The sequence below is a fragment of the Ranitomeya variabilis genome, chromosome 4, assembly GCF_051348905.1.
Source record: "Ranitomeya variabilis isolate aRanVar5 chromosome 4, aRanVar5.hap1, whole genome shotgun sequence".
NCBI classification, from domain to species: Eukaryota; Metazoa; Chordata; class Amphibia; order Anura; family Dendrobatidae; genus Ranitomeya; species Ranitomeya variabilis.
Genome location: NC_135235.1, coordinates 417,781,370 through 417,799,988, shown reverse-complemented (window position 1 = coordinate 417,799,988; position 18,619 = coordinate 417,781,370).

Genomic DNA, 18,619 nt, shown 5'->3' with positions numbered 1-18,619 from the left:
GGCAATGTTTTGAAATATGTTCTTCTCAGCAAGTATGTTTGTTTACAGGAACATGTCAGTGATTGCATAGCAAGATCTTGCATTCAATAGGGAAGGATAGAGGATGTTTCATAACTTTGCTCTCTGAAACTACTGTCAAGCAAAGTTATAGAAACAATGTAATGGTTTATTCTGAAGACAGTTGCTTTTGATGAAAGGGAAGCTGGCATCTTCAGTGCTTTAAAAGATCAATGTTCTATCATTGCTCGTTATGTAACAAATAGTAATGGGCGAGCACTAAAAAGCCTGGGTGCTCGTTGCTCGGGTCGAGCAAATTGTAATACTCGGGTACTCGGCCAGAACAACGAGCCCAATGTAAGTCTATGGAAGACCCGAGTATTTTTACCACGATCCCCCCCAGCAGGGGCTGGCTGGCAAATTTTAGCCTGGGGGGCAAGCACACAGCAGTGGCCCATGAGTAGCGGCCCATCCTTAAAGGGGTTGTCGGATCTTAAGCTACATGTCTAGTCACTATGTGTGAATCCTCATATCGTGCGCACAGTGTGCGCTGTGAGGATTCTCCGGTGCCTGTGCCGGGAACAAGTGGTCTTGTGACTGCAATATATAATATGACACACACACGCACAGCCCCACTGTATAGTGACACACACGCACAGCCCCACTGTATAGTGACATATACACGCACAGCCCCACTGTATAATCACTCTCACGCACAGCCCCACTGTATAGGGACATATACACGCACAGCCCCACTGTATAATGACACACGCACAGCCCCACTGTATAATCACACTCACGCACAGCCCCACTGTATAGTCACACACACACAGGGCCGGACAGGGACAAAAAAGCAGCCCTGCCACAAAAAACCCCACCAGTCCACATACTCAAACACTCCCCACCCCCAATCAGTGAATTTTGCTATACTTTGTTCTGCCCTTCAACAATCCTCTTAAAGGAGTTATTTGAAGAGCCACATGTGAATGGCGCCGAAGTGCGCATGATCGACCACAGGTCCATTTACATGGTGCTCTTTAGAGCTCCAGCTCTCGGGATCATGGGGGTCTCAGCGGTTGGACCCCGGCGATTCCAAGATCTCGGCATAGGAGATTACTTGGGATAATCCATTTAAATGGATCTTCCAATATTTTTTTAAATTTTCCTATAAAAAAACTGAAAATAATAAACCAGTATTGACCTTCCCAAAGACCAATGTCGCCTCTCTGACAACAGAACAGGAGAAATGGCACCATGCAGTGTATATACAGTTAGGTCCATATATATTTGGACAGAGACAACATTTTTCTAGTTTTGGTTATAGACATTACCGCAATGAATTTTAAACAAAACAATTCAGATGCAGTTGAAGTTCAGACTTTCAGCTTTCATTTGAGGGTATCCACATTAAAATCGGATGAAGGGTTTAAGAGTTTCAGCTCCTTAACATGTGCCACCCTGTTTTTAAAAGGACCAAAAGTAATTGGACAGATTCAATAATTTTAAATAAAATGTTCATTTTTAGTACTTGGTTGAAAACCCTTGGCTGGCAATGACTGCCTGAAGTCTTGAACTCATGGACATCACCAGACGCTGTGTTTCCTCCTTTTTGATGCTCTGTCAGGCCTTCACTGCGGTGGTTTTCAGTTGCTGTTTGTTTGTGGGCCTTTCTGTCTGAAGTTTAGTCTTTAACAAGTGAAATGCATGCTCAATTTGGTTGAGGTCAGGTGACTGACTTGGCCATTCAAGAATATTCCACTTCTTTGATTTAATTAACTCCTGGGTGCTTTGGCTTCATGTTTTGGGTCATTGTCTATCTGTAGGATGAAACGACGACCAATCAGTTTGGCTGCATTTGGCTGGATCTGAGCACACAGTGTGGCTCTGAATACCTCAGAATTCATTCGGCTGCTTCTGTCCTGTGTCACATCATCAATAAACACTAGTGACCCAGTGCCACTGGCAGCCATGCATGCCCAAGCCATCACACTGCCTCCGCTGTGTTTTACATATGATGTGGTATGCTTTGGATCATGAGCTGTACCACGCCTTCGCCATACATTTCTCTTTCCATCATTCTGGTAGAGGTTGATCATGGTTTCATCTGTCCAAAGAATGTTCTTCCAGAACTGTGCTGGCTTTTTTAGATGTTTTATAGCAAAGTCCAGTCTAGCCTTTTTATTCTTGACACTTATGAGTGGCTTGCACCGTGCAGTGAACCCTTTGTATTTACTTTCATGCAGTCTTCTCTTTATGGTAGATTTGGATATTGATACGCCTACCTCCTGGAGAGTGTTGTTCACTTGGTTGGCTGTTGTGAAGGGGTTCCTCTTCACCATGGAGATTATTCTTCTATCCTCCACCACTGTTGTCTTCCGTGGACGCCCAGGTCTTTTTGCATTGATGAGTTCACCAGTGCTTTCTTTCTTTCTCAGGATGTACCAAACTGTAGATTTTGCCACTCCTAATATTGTAGCAATTTCTCGGCTTGTTTTTTTCTGTTTTCGCAGCTTAAGGATGGCTTGTTTCACCTGCATGGAGAGTTCCTTTGACCGCATATTTACTTCACAGCAAAACTTTCCAAATGCAAGCACCACATCTCAAATCAACTCCAGGCCTTTTCTCTGCTTAATTGAGAATGACATAACAAAGGGATTGCCCACACCTGTTCATGAAATAGCCTTGGAGTCAATTGTCCAATTACTTTTGGTCCCTTTAAAAACAGGGTCGCACATGTTAAGGAGCTGAAACTCCTAAACCCTTCATCCAATTTTATTGTGGATACCCTCAAATGAAAGCTGAAAGTCTGAACTTCAACTGCATCTGAATTGTTTTGTTTAAAATTCATTGTGGTAATGTCTATAACCAAAATTAGAAAAATGTTGTCTCTGTCCAAATATATATGGACCTAACTGTATATATATATATATATATATATAGGACAGGAGGAGTGGTACTGTGCAGTGGATATATACAGTACAGAAGGAGTGGTACTGTGCAGTGTATATATACAGGAGGAGTGGTACTGTGCAGTGTATATATACAGGACAGGAGGAGTGGTACTGTGCAGTGGATATATACAGTACAGAAGGAGTGGTACTGCGCAGTGTATATATACAGGAGGAGTGGTACTGTGCAGTGTATATATACAGGACAGAAGGAGTGGTACTGTGCAGTGTATATATACAGTACAGAAGGAGTGGTACTGTGCAGTGTATATATACAGGAGGAGTGGTACTGTGCAGTGTATATATACAGGAGGAGTGGTACTGTGCAGTGTATATATACACAGGACAGGAGAAGTGGTACTGTGCAGTGTATATATACAGGAGGAGTGGTACTGTGCAGTGTATATATATAGGAGGATTGTTACTGCTCAGTGTATATATACACAGGACAGGAGAAGTGGTACTGTGCAGTGTATATATACAGGACAGGAGGAGTGGTACTGTGCAGTGGATATATACAGTACAGAAGGAGTGGTACTGTGCAGTGTATATATACAGGAGGAGTGGTACTGTGCAGTGTATATATACAGGAGGAGTGGTACTGTGCAGTGTATATATACACAGGACAGGAGAAGTGGTACTGTGCAGTGTATATATACAGGACAGGAGGAGTGGTACTGTGCAGTGGATATATAAAGTACAGAAGGAGTGGTACTGTGCAGTGTATATATACAGGAGGAGTGGTACTGTGCAGTGTATATATACACAGGACAGGAGAAGTGGTACTGTGCAGTGTATATATACAGGAGGAGTGGTACTGTGCAGTGTATATATACAGGAGGAGTGGTACTGTGCAGTGTACATATACAGGACAGGAGGAGTGGTACTGTGCAGTGTGTATATACAGGACAGGAGAAGTGGTACTGTGCAGTGTGTATATTCAGGACAGGAGGAGTGGTACTGTGCAGTGTATATATACAGGACAGGAGGAGTGGTACTGTGCAGTGTATATATATACACAGGACAGGAGGAGTGGTACTGTGCAGTGTATATATACACAGGACAGGAGGAGTGGTACTGTGCAGTGTATATATACAGGACAGGAGGAGTGGTACTGTGCAGTGTATATATACAGGACAGGAGGAGTGGTACTGTGCAGTGTATATATACAGGCAGGAGGAGTGGTACTGTGCAGTGTATATATACAGGACAGGAGGAGTGGTACTGTGCAGTGTATATATACAGGACAGGAGTGGTACTGTGCAGTGTATATATATACAGGACAGGAGGAGTGGTACTGTGCAGTGTATATATACAGGAGGAGTGGTACTGTGCACGTGCAGTGTATATATACAGGAGGAGTGGTACTGTGCAGTGTATATATACAGGACAGGAGAAGTGGTACTGTGTAGTGTATATATACAGGACAGGAGAAGTGGTACTGTGCAGTGTATATATACAGGAGGAGTGGTACTGTGCAGTGTATATATACAGGACAGGAGAAGTGGTACTGTGCAGTGTATATATACAGGAGGAGTGGTACTGTGCAGTGTATATATACAGGACAGGAGAAGTGGTACTGTGTAGTGTATATATACAGGACAGGAGAAGTGGTACTGTGCAGTGTATATATACAGGAGGAGTGGTACTGTGTAGTGTATATATACAGGACAGGAGAAGTGGTACTGTGTAGTGTATATATACAGGACAGGAGGAGTGGTACTGTGCAGTGTATATATACAGGACAGGAGGAGTGGTACTGTGCAGTGTATATATACAGGACAGGAGGAGTGGTACTGTGCAGTGTATATATATACACAGGACAGGAGGAGTGGTACTGTGCAGTGTATATATACACAGGACAGGAGGAGTGGTACTGTGCAGTGTATATATACACAGGACAGGAGGAGTGGTACTGTGCAGTGTATATATACAGGAGGAGTGGTACTGTGTAGTGTATATATACAGGACAGGAGAAGTGGTACTGTGCAGTGTATATATACAGGACAGGCGGAGTGGTACTGTGCAGTGTATATATACACAGGACAGGAGGAGTGGTACTGTGCAGTGTATATATACAGGACAGGAGGAGTGGTACTGTGCAGTGTATATATACAGGACAGGAGGAGTGGTACAGTGCAGTGTATATATACAGGACAGGAGAAGTGGTACTGTGCAGTGTATATATACAGGACAGGAGGAGTGGTACTGTGCAGTGTATATATACAGGAGGAGTGGTACTGTGCAGTGTATATATACAGAATAAGGCCACATGTTCAGTATTTGGTCAGTATTTTTTATCCGTATTTGTAGCCAAAACCAGGAGTGGGTGATATGTGGTGCATATGTTTCTATTACTTTCCCTCTGATTGTTCCACTCCTGGTTTTGGCTACAAATACTGATGTAAAATACTGACCAAATACTGATAGTGTGAACGTGGGCTTAATACAGGTACTCATTAGGGTGGAATCACAGTAGAATATGGCATCGGATGTGAGAAGAAAATCGTACCACTTTTGTGGAAGAAAATGGAACTGATTTTTTTTTTTTTTTATACTCTTTATTAGCCCATGTGGCAACATTTCACTTCCATATCAGAGAAATGATCAGTTATGGATCTGAAACATTGCCACATGGACTAATAAAGAGTCCGTTAGTTTTCTCACAATTAATTGGAATGATAGATAGATATATAGATACACACACATACATAGTAAGAATAGATGCTGAGAATTACACCATTTATGCAGGACAGTAGAAGTATACACAGCTCCCAATATACCGTATGTACTCGAGTATAAGTCAACCCTAGTATAAGCCGAGGCACCTAATTTTGCAACAAAAAACTGCGAAAACTTATTGACTCGAGTATAAGCCGGGTATACATTGTCCCCACATCCCCGTCCTTGTATGCATGGCTCCTTATCCCTGTCCTTGTTTGCATGGCTCCTTATCCCTGTCCTTGTTTGCATGGCTCCTTATCCCCGTCCTTGTTTGCATGGCTCCTTATCCCTGTCCTTGTTTGCATGGCTCCTTATCCCTGTCCTTGTATGCATGGCTCCTTATCCCCATCTTTATATGCATGGCTCCTCATCCCCGTCCTTGTATGCATGGCTCCTTATCCCTGTCCTTGTATGCATGGCTCCTTATCCCCGTCCTTGTATGCATGGCTCCTTATCCCCGTCCTTGTATGCATGGCTCCTTATCCCTGTCCTTGTTTGCATGGCTCCTTATCCCTGTCCTTGTTTGCATGGCTCCTTATCCACGTCCTTGTTTGCATGGCTCCTTATCCCCATCTTTATATGCATGGCTCCTCATCCCCGTCCTTGTATGCATGGCTCCTTATCCCTGTCCTTGTATGCATGGCTCCTTATCCCTGTCCTTGTATGCATGGCTCCTTATCCCCGTCCTTGTATGCATGGCTCCTTATCCCCGTCCTTGTATGCATGGCTCCTTATCCCCGTCCTTGTATGCATGGCTCCTTATCCCTGTCCTTGTATGCATGGCTCCTTATCCCTGTCCCTGTATGCATAGCTCCGCTGTCCTTGTGTGCATGGCTCCTTATCCCCGTCCTTGTATGCATGCCTCCTTATCCCCGTCCTTGTATGCATGGCTCCTTATCCCCGTCCTTGTATGCATGGCTCCTTATCCCTGTCCTTGTATGCATGGCTCCTTATCCCTGTCCTTGTATGCATGGCTCCGCTGTCCTTGTGTGCATGGCTCTTTATCCCCGTCCTTGTGTGCATGGCTCCTTATCCCTGTCCCTGTATGCATGGCTCCTTATCCCTGTCCTTGTATGCATGGCTCCTTATCCCCGTCCCTGTATGCATAGCTCCTTATCCCTGTCCTTGTATGCATAGCTCCTCATCCCCATCCCTGTCTGCATGGCTCCCCTGTCCTTGGGTGCATGGCTCCTTATCCCCGTCCTTGTATGCATGGTTCCTATAAAAAAAAAAAAACACACTTCCTACTTACCTTCCCTGCATGCCCTCGCAGCATCTCGTTCTGGTGCCAGCAGCTCCTATGGCTGGGCGATCACATGTCCCCCACTCATTAAGGTAATGAATATTTACCCACACCTATGGGAGTGGAGAGGGGTGAATACTCATTACTTTAATGAGCGGAGGACACGTGATCGCTCGGCCTGAAGAGCTGCTGGCCCCGGAACGAGATTCAGTGAGGGCGCGCAGGGAAGGTAAGTAGGATGTGTGCTGGAAGCCGGCGGCTGTGGCTATGCACGCTAAGAGAAATGAATATTCACTGCCAGCGCAGTGAATATTCATTTCTCTTTAGCAGCGGCACAGACTTTAGCCTCAGCCGCCGGCTCCTACCTCTGTGACCCGCTGCTCCCCCTCCGTCTTTCTGTGACAATGACTTGTGTATAAGCCGAGGGGGGCGTTTTCAGCACTAAAAAAAATATGCTGAAAAACTCTGCTTATACACGAGTATATACAGTATACTACAATCTATTATATACACAGCTGCATATTATATACCGTGTTAAGGAATATAGAGCGGTGTATATATTATATAGTGTAGAGATGTGGCAGCAGTGTATATATAGTGTGAATTCCACACTATGTACATAGCGCCATACTATATAAACATCTCTACACCATATAAACATCTCTCCCTCTCTCAATATATTATAATTAAGACACCATTATACTATATTATGATGCATACATCACATAAGAGACACCGAGGCTGATGTACATAGGAGACACCGCGACTGCTGAATATATATCACATTGAAACTACTGTATATACAATATATAGTTGATACTGCGACTGATGTGTATAGTTGTAGTATCACCTATATATTGTATGTGATACTGTGACTGCTGTACACACATTATTTAGGTGAAACTGCTATATATATATATATATATATATATATATATATATATATATACACATACATACACACAGATATATAGTGCAGCTATACACAGCAGTATCACCTATATAACGTATATGCAGTAGTCAACATTATACAGGTGATACTGCAAATGTTGGATACATATTATATAGGCAATACTGCTACTGCTGTGTATATGATAGTATCACCTATATAGTGTATATACAGCAGTCTATATAGATTATATAGGCAATGCTGCTACTGGTGTGTATATACATTATATATAGGTGATACTGCTGTGTATATATGTATGTGTGTGTGTATATATATATATACACACACACACACACACACACCAGTATCGCCTATATAACGATACAGTATACTCAGCAGTTTCACCTATATATAACGTATATACACATCAGTAGCAGTATTGCCTATATAATGTATATAGACTGCCGTATATACATTATATAGGTGATAATGTGATTATATACAGGAGTAGCAGCCAGTATCACCTATATAATGTATGTATAGCAGTCTGTATCTTATATGGGCAATACTGTTACTGATGTGTGTATACGTTATATAGGTGATACTGCTGTGTATATATGTACGTGTGTGTGTGTATATACACACACACACACACACACACACACACACACACACACACACACCAGTATCGCCTATATAACGATACAGTATATACTCAGCAGTATCACCTATATAACGTATATACACACATCAGTAGCAGTATTGCCTATATAATGTATATAGACTGCCGTATATACATTATATAGGTGATAATGTGATTATATACAGGAGTAGCAGCCAGTATCACCTATATAATGTATGTATAGCAGTCTGTATCTTATATGGGCAATACTGTTACTGATGTGTGTATACGTTATATAGGTGATACTGCTGTGTACAGTGGTGTGATATATACACCCCCCCCCGCAGTGTCACCTATATAAGGTATACTGTATACACATCAGTAGCTGTCTCACCTATTTAAGATATAGACTGCTATACGTACATTATATAGGTGGTATAGTGATTATATACATCAGTATCACCTATATAATGTATATATAGCAGCCTATACACATTATATAGGTGATACTGCTGTATATAACCACTATACCACCTATATAATGTATGTATAGCAGTCTATATCCTATATAGGCAATACTGCTACTGATGTATATACATTATATAGGTGATACTGCTGTGTATACATGTACATATATATATATATATATATATATACATACATACACACACACCCCGCAGTGTCTCCTATATAAGATATAGACTGCTATACATACATCATATAGGTGGTATAGTGGTTATATACAGCAGTATCACCTATATAATGTATATATAGCAGTCTTTACACATTATATAGCTGCAACTGCTGTATATACATTAAAAAAATTCATCTTGGGACTCACCCAGGTCCCTGAGATGGGGGGGGGGAGGTTGGGAGGATGAAGAGCTGAAGTGGGTCGGGTCCTGTCCAGCATAGGCGGTGAAGAGGAGAGGATCCCAGGCATTGGTGAGGAGAACAGTCTTCTCTGACGCTGGTGCAGGCCGGCCAGTGTCAGACACACAGTCAGGTGGAGGCGCCCTCTATGTGCGCCGGACTTTTCAAATCTCTCCATGTGCGCGCGTGGTCTCCTGCTTGCCCGCGCTGGCACAGGCAGCAGACGAGCACGCGCAGGAACTAGCAATGCGGCCGTGCTCGTGCACTAAAACCCGGGCCGCCGCAGCACTTCTCAGCGCGGGCAATGCGCGCACACAGGACCTGACTGACAAGATTTAAAGGGCCGGCTGGCGAGATGCGCTATATATTAAAATCGCTGCCGGTCCTCCAGCGGCCCTGTTCAACTGCTCAGGCACCGGCCCGGGGGGCATATGCATTCCTGCAACCCGGGCCAGTCCGCCCCTGCCCCCCAGGGTCCTTTTAAGGTCTGAAAATGATGGAATCACTGCTCAAATGACACAGGGGCATCATGGGGATCGCCCCTGGAAGCATTCCTGACCCCTATTTCATAGCTTTAATGAATTTTTCCCAAGATTCATGCCATTTTTCCCGGTGCCACAAAAAACACATTAAAACGAAACCAAAACGGGTTTTGCTTGGAAATATGTCAAGGTACATCCTTTGCAGGTTAATGACTTGCCTGTAAGGCCAAATATTTAACCCCGCACTGAAAATTTTCTCCCCCACTTAGGCTTAGTTCAGACACAGGGTTTTTGAAGCGTTTTTCATCTTTAACATTGCTTTCAACCACTACAAATGCATTCACAGGAAAATGTCATTGTAACATGTGACAACCCTAGCTGGCCATGTGGTGTGTGACACATAAGCAGACCCATCTTGTTTCATTTACGAAGGAGGGACTCTTAAAGTCACAGAGCCTATTTTTACTGGTGCATCAGGTGGCATTAATCTTCTTAAAGGGCCATTATGAAACAGTGGGTCTCCTAAGCTGTTGTAGCCTATGCTGTGAGTGGATGGGCTGCCAAGAATTACGACGCACCACAATACCCCTGTCACAAGATGTGCAGGGGGGACTCCTGAAAAAGTGTTGCATTGAATTCAAGGCCTGCCCTGCTACCAATTCATATGCACCCCAATAAGGCTTTTAAACCACATACTGGATGGGCCCATGAAAATCCACTTCACAATATGCGTTTTGTACTCCGTACTCCTTTGTTTTACACATTGGCAGCAAGGCCAGCCCTGCTGCATAGTCATATGCACCCCAATAAGCCTTAGAACCCGCATACTGGATGGGCCCATGAAAATCCACTCTATTTTTTAATGGTATGATGGTTTCCTCTTTGCAGAATTATTTACAGGAGAATTTGGCAATTGCATTTGCCATGTTTTTAACACTAAGGTTCAGATACGGCTTTAAGAAAGGCTAATTACCTTGCCATACAAAGCAATTTCATTGCAAACTACCAAATTCAAAGAATAGTAAAAATGATTAGTGTGAGTGCGTACACTTTTGCATATGTTAACAATAACATACAAAGGTTAATAAGTATATGTAAAGATTACATAAATATACTGATTACCGTATATACTCGAGTATAAGCCGACCCGAGTATAAGCCGACCCCCTAATTTTGCCACAAAAAACTGGGAAAACTTATTGACTCGAGTATAAGCCTAGGGTGGAAAATACAGCAGCTACCGGTGAATTTCAAAAATAAAAATAGATGCTCCATACCGTTCATTATGGCCCCATAGATGTGCCATATAGTGCTCTGCACCGTTCATTATTGCCCCATAGCTGTACCATAGAAAGCTGTGCCATATAGTGCTCTGCACCGTTCATTATTGCCCCATAGCTGTGCCATATAGTGCTCTGCACCATTCATTATTGCCCCATAGCTGTACCATAGAAAGCTGTGCCATATAGTGCTCTGCACCGTTCATTATTGCCCCATAGCTGTGCCATATAGTGCTTTGCACCATTCATTATTGCCCCATAGCTGTACCATAGAAAGCTGTGCCATATAGTGCTCTGCGCCGTTCATTATTTCCCCATAGCTGTGCCATATAGTGCTCTGCACCGTTCATTATTGCCCCATAGCTGTGCCATATAGTGCTCTGTACCGTTCATAATTGCCCCATAGATGTGCCATAGAAAGCTGTGCACTGTTCATAATTGCCCCATAGTGCTCTGCACCGTTCGTAATTGCCCCATAGCTGTGCCATATAGTGCTCTGCACCGTTCAGAATTGCCCCATAGCTGTGCCATATAGTGCTCTGCACCGTTCATAATTGCCCCATAGCTGTGCCATATAGTGCTCTGCACCGTTCATTATTGCCCCATAGCTGTGCCATATAGTGCTCTGCACCGTTCATTATTGCCCCATAGCTGTGCCATATAGTGCTCTGCACCGCTCCTTATTGCCCCATAGCTGTACCATATGGTGCTCTGCACCGTTCATAATTGCCCCATAGCTGTGCCATATAGTGCTCTGCACCGTTCAGAATTGCCCCATAGCTGTGCCATATAGTGCTCTGCGCCGCTCCTTATTGCCCCATAGCTGTACCATATAGTGCTCTGCACCGCTCCTTATTGCCCCATAGCTGTGCCATATAGTGCTCTGCACCGTTCAGAATTGCCCCATAGCTGTGCCATAGAAAGCTGTGCCATTGCTGCTGCTGCTGCAATAAAAATAATAAAACACATACTCACCTCTCTTGCTTGCAGTTCCTCAGCGTCCCGTCCCGGCGTCTCTCTGCACTGACTGATCAGGCAGAGGGCGCCGCGCACACTATATGCGTCATCGCGCCCTCTGACCTGAACAGTCAGAACAAGAGGACGCGAAGACTGAGCGGCGCCCGGCGTGTGGAACGCGGACAGGTGAATATGACCTACTTACCTGCTCCCGGCGTCCCGCTCCTTCCCCCGGACAGCTGGTCTTCGGTGCCGCAGCCTCTTCCTCTATCAGCGGTCACCGGCACCGCTGATTAGAGAAATGAATAGGCGGCTCCGCCCCTATGGGAGGTGGAGCCGCCTATTCATTTCTCTAATGAGCGGTCCCACGTGACCGCTGAACAGGGGAAGAGCTGCGGCACCCGGAGACCGTGGGACAGGCAGGGGGAGCGCCAGGAGCCCCGGAAGCTGGTAAGTATACCTCAGCGCCCTCTCCCCCTCACCCGCCGACCCTGCCACAGACCGTGACTCGAGTATAAGCCGAGAGGGGCACTTTCAGTCCAAAAATTTGGGCTGAAAATCTCGGCTTATACTCGAGTATATACGGTACGTATATATGAATATTAACTACATACAGTGTACTTAGATCATCACCAAGAGGCTTTTAAAGGGACTCTGTCACCTGAATTTGGAGGGAACAATTTTCAGCCATAGGGACGGGGTTTTCGGGTGTTTGATTCACCCTTTCCTTACCCGCTGGCTGCATGCTGGCTGCAATATTGGATTGAAGTTCATTCTCTGTCCTCCGTAGTACATGCCTGCACAAGGCAATCTTGCCTTATGCAGGCGTGTACTATGGAGGACAGAGAATGAACTTCAATCCAATATTGCAGCCAGCATGCAGCCAGCGGGTAAGGAAAGGGAGAATCAAACACCCGAAAACCCCGTCCCTATGGCTGAAAATTGTTCCCTCCAAATTCAGGTGACAGAGTCCCTTTAAACATCATCCGTCTGGAATATCAGAGAAGTAACACCAAGACAGAGAACCCCTGGGAGATTACACTGCATGGGCGTCCCCAATTATGTAGGTATCAGCACACTGTACATGTACAGGTACCCCAGTTTTGGCATCTGTCTTAGTCATGTTTCTCTGGTCTTATATAGAGATTTACACTATCTAGTAACTCTAGTTTCACCCAGACCTCCAAGTGGCCACTTTTCAAGGTTGGATGAAACTGAGAGATCATGGAGTCATCAGACGAGGGGCCATGAACCCCTAGAAAATAAAAGCCACAAGGATTTAGATCAAACCACCACAGGCATAGTTTCAGTAAACCTTAATGTTTTACAATGACAAACAGCAAACATATAGAGGCTTCGAAATGTTTATGAAGTGAGTAAACAAACATTTATCAAGATTGAGTCACTATGAGCATTGTCTGTCACATCTGTAAATGTTTTACAAGAAATGCAGCTATGTGATTGTCTGAATGCATTCGGTGTACAGTATTTCAATCTTTGTAAATTTGTAAAATCGCCATTTGTATTTTCACCATTTGTACATATGAGGCAGCCAAAGTTATGTCTCTCAAGGAGAGAAACTAATATAGTGGACAAAGCTATATTTTTTAATGAACTACTGAGCCAAACTAACAGCATTGCTTTATCAAATTTATATGAAGTGTATTGTGTCCAATGTTAGCAACCAGGCAACACAAAAATGAACTTTTCAAGTGAGCTCTTTAATGTACAGAAATGTTATGAACTGTTTGCCAACAAGGATGTGGTTTCACCAATGTGGGGTACCTTTTTGTAAAAATATACTATTGCCATCACAGCCCACCTTGCCCAAACTTCACCAGCCTATAACAGTACAAACCACGTTCACCCTGGTGATCTTGTGGCAGTTAAACAAGAGACATTGCAGGAGACAGAGTTAAGAATTAGGCCCAATGTAGTGGTGTGTGTCTCTGAGACTTGTAATGCAGTGCATGATCTGCCAAACAATTCCCCAATGTGGTGTCCTTTTTAGACTTATTAAAATAGTGCCATCACAGCCCCCTTGCCCAAAATGCACCATACAGAGCACGTTTACCCTGGTGATCTAGTGACAGTTAAAGGACACATTGCAGGAGACTGAGTTAAGAAGTAGGCCCAATGTAATGTAATACTCAATTCCCCAATGTGGGGTCCTTTTTTGACTTATTAAAATAGTGCCATCACAGCCCCCTAGCCCAAAATAGTGGCCTATAACAGTACAGAGCATGTTAACCTTGGTGATCTAGTGGCAGTTAAAGGACACATTGCAGGAGACCGAGTTAAGAAGTAGGCCCAATGTAATGTAATGCCCAATTCCCCAATGTGGTATCCTTTTTGGACTTATTAAAATAGTGCTATCACAGCCCCCTAGCCCAAAATTCAGTGGCCTATAACAGTACAGAGCACGTTAACCCTGGTGATCTAGTGGCAGTTAAAGGACACATTGCAGGAGACAGAGTTAAGAAGTAGGCCCGGTGGAATCCCATGCCCAATTCCCCAATGTGGGGTCCTTTTTGGACTTATCAAAATATTGCCATCACAGCCCCCTTGCCCAAAATGCACCGTACAGTGCACGTTCACCCTGGTGATCTAGTGGCAGTTAAAGGACACATTGCAGAAGACAGAGTTAAGAAGTAGGCCCAATTGAATGCCATGCCCAATTCCCCAATGTGGGGTCCTTTTTGGACTTATTAAAATAGTGCCATCACAGCCCCATAGCCCAAAATTCAGTGGCCTATAACAGTACAGAGCACGTTAACCCTGGTGATCTAGTGGTTCTGGATGATGAGGAGGAAAAGGAGGAGGATAACAACAAACAGACCAAATATTGTAGCCTATACCCATGCATGGTTGTGAAGAGGTGCATGAGAATACACCTCCCCAAAAGAGAGAATGTATTTGAGGTTATGTTTCCCTGTTTTCACTTGGTGGTGTACAGAAGTCTTTCCCAATCCAGCCCTTGTTCATTTTTATAAGAGTCAGCCTGTCAGCATTTTCAGTTGACAGGCGGATGCGCTTATCTGCTATAATTCCACCAGCGGCACTAAAAACCCTCTCTGACAGAATGCTAGCAGCAGGGCAGGCCAGTACCTCCAAGGAGTAGAGAGCCAGTTCATGCCACGTGTCCAGCTTGGTTACCCAATAATTAAAAGGCACAGAGGAATCACGGAGGACATTTGTACAATCTGCAAGGTACTCCCTCACCATCTTCATAAACATTGCACTTCTTGTGACAGCACCCCTTGCCTCTGTGCCGCCACGATGGGAGGGTCTGAGAAAACTGTCCCAGAACTTGGCCGTTGTTCCCCTGCCTGAGCTGGATTGTACTTCTGTCTCTCTCGCTTGGACTCCTTGGTTGTACAACAAACTCTGACGTCTGCTGCCAGCCTTCTCACATGGGAATTTTCTAAGTAATTCCGCTACAAGGGCCCTCTGGTACTGCAATATTTAAGTACACCTCTCTGCCTCAGGCAGGAGAGATTGAAAGTTCTCCTTGCAGCGTGGGTCTAGAAGTGTCACCAACCAGTAATGAGTGTCACCCAAAATTTTGAAAATGCGAGTGTCACATGAAATACAGCGCAACATAAAGTCAGCCATGCGTGCCAGACTGCTAACAGGCAAGACTTCCATGTCCTCACCAACAGGATGACTGACCATAGTGTCCTCCTCATCCTCATCCTCCTCCTCCCTGTCCTCAGGCCATCCCCGCTGAACAGACGCTAATACAGATGTGTTTGTAGTACCGTCTATAGCGCATGAAAGTAGCTCCTGTTCTTCCTCCTCCTCCTCCTCATTGCCTACCAATCCACGTTGAGAAGACATGAGGCTGGACTGAGTGTAATCCCCCTGTATGATTCCTTGCTCCATGTCCTCGTGCTCTGCCTGCAATGCATCCTCTTTAATTGTGAGCAGAGAGGTTTTCAGAATGCTGAGAAGCGGGATGGTGATGCTAATTATGGTGTCATCGCCGCTCACCATCTTGGTGCAGTCCTCAACGTTTTGGAGGATGTTACATATGTCTGACATCCATGTCCACTCCTGAGGTCTTATGTGGAGTCTGACCAGAAATTCGACAGCCATGTTGATGTTGGTAGTCAACAACTGCCCTCTTCTGCTCACAAATCCTTTCCAACATATGCAGCGTAGGGTTCCAGCACGTGGGGACATCACACAACAGTTGGTGAGCTGGAAGCTGAAAACGCTTCTGAAGCACGGCAAGGGCGGCTGAAGCTGTAGCTGACTTTCTAAAATGGACAGACAGACGGCGTACTTTCACTAGCAGATCCGGCAGCTCCGGGTCGCTTTTCAGAAAATGTTGAACCATGAGGTTAAGCACATGGGTCAAGCAAGGTACGTGTGTGAGCTCACCTTGCCTCAAAGCCGCCACAAGGTTACGGCCATTGTCACACATGACCATGCCTGGCTGTAGGTTCAGCGGTGTCATCCAAACATCTGACTGCTCTTTCAGCGCTGTCCACAACTCTTCTGCATTGTGCGGTTTGTCACCTATGCAAATTAGCTTCAGCACAGCCTGTTGCCGCTTGGCTGAGGCGGTGCTGCAGTGCTTCCAGATTCTGACTGATGTGTTGATTTCAGAGATGGAGGATGAAGAAGAGGAGGTGGAGGAGCTGTAGACTGTGGGGGCAACCCTGATTGACGTAGGGCCAGCAATCCTCAGGGTGGGGAGGATGTGTTCCATCCCAATGTCCGACTGGGTCCCGGCTTCCACTATGTTAACCCAGTGTGCCGTTAGCGAGATGTACCGTCCCTGCATATAAGCACTGTTCCATGTGTCCATGGTTAGGTGGACTTTCCCTGTAACAGCATTGTTGAGGGCACGGTTAATGTTGTGGGACACATGCTGGTGTAATACCGGTATGGCACATCGGGAGAAATAGTGGCGACTGGGGACCAAGTACCTTGGGACGGCCGCCGCCATCAGGTTGCAGAAAGCTTTCGTCTCAACGAGCCTAAAAGGCAGCATTTCTAGCGCAAGCAGAAGAGAAATATTAGAACATAGGACTGTGGCCTGTGGGGCATTGGCTGGGTATTTCCACTTGCGTTCAAAAGACTGGGTTAGAGACAACTGAAAGCTGTGCTGGGACAAGGATGTGGATGAGCTCGATGATGGTGCTGCTTGACTGTGGGGCACAACAGGTGCAGGGCTAGAGGCATCTTCACATGCATGGTGTACTGGGGATTGGCTTCTACGCAAAACAGTGGAAGAAGCAGTGGTGTGACCTGCAGACCGTGTTCCTGGAGCCTGTGGTTCGGCCCACAAAGTCGGGTGCTTTTCTGCCATGTGCCTGATCATGCTGGTGGTGGTCAGGCTGGTTGTTTTGCTACACCTGCTGATGTGGGCATGGCAGGTGCTGCAAATGGCCTGTTTGGGGTTATCGGCAGAGTCTTTAAAAAATAACCAGACTCGGGAAGATCTAACAGTTGGAATGGCTACTTCCCTCATGTTGGTGTTACGGGGAACGGATGCACGCCTTCTGTTCGTGGCTACCACACTGCTTCTTCCTGCCTGTTGGGGTGATATGCCTCCTTCCCCATGTGTGCTGCTGCCCTCACTCTGCATGTCCTCCTGCCAGGTTGGGTCCGTCACATAGTCATCGACCACCTCGTCTTCCACATCCGCACCCTGCTCTTCCTGACTTTCTGGCAATTGTGTGTCATCATCGTCCACCTCTTCTGACACTTTCCCACCATCGCCTTCGTGTGACCGGGGCTGGTCAAAGCTTTGTGCATCTCTACATGCGATCTCAGCTGTCACCACTTCAAGTTGACCAGCCGAGAGTTCAGAATCTTGGAATGGAAAACTGAACAGCTCTTCAGAGTGTCCAAGTGTGAGATCAGTTGTCTCAGGGCACTCGGCATGGTGGGAGGAAGGCGGATCAGGGTGAGGAATATCCTGGCCACACTCACGGCTACTCGGACTTGACCGTGTGGAAGACATGGTGGTGGTGGCTAAGTGACTGGAAGCATTATCCGCTATCCAACCAACAACCGTTTCACACTGCTCTGACATCAATAGTGGTGTGCTGCGGTCCCCTAGAAACTGGGACAGGAAGGTCGAGCGAGAAGATGTGGGTCTTTGCTGTTGCCCACTTTCACCTTGGCCACGGCCTTGTCCTCTGGATGCACCATCATCATCACGTCCACTTCCCCGTCCCTTGCCCCTTGCCTTAACCATTTTAAATGGACTACTGCACTATTTCAAATGCTCCACACAAATGTATTTATTAGTAGCGAAATAATATCTGATCAGTTTGCCTGCAAATCTACAATTTTTCAAACCCAAACACCAGGCAGGCCTCCTCCTGACATAACAGACTGTATTCAATGTTTGGGAGCTTTTTTGTGAAGTTAATTTATGCAAAATAGTGCTGTATATAATTAGGGTATCAGACAGCCAAAACAGTGGTCCACTGGCCTACAATGACCAAACTTGGAGCACACAGATATATGAGGGCTCTCATGGAAATACCACACTGGCAAATATGTGGCCTTGTAATATTTTTTATGTGAAATAGTCCTGTATATCATTTCAGTAACACACAGCAAATGAAGGGGTCCTATGGCCT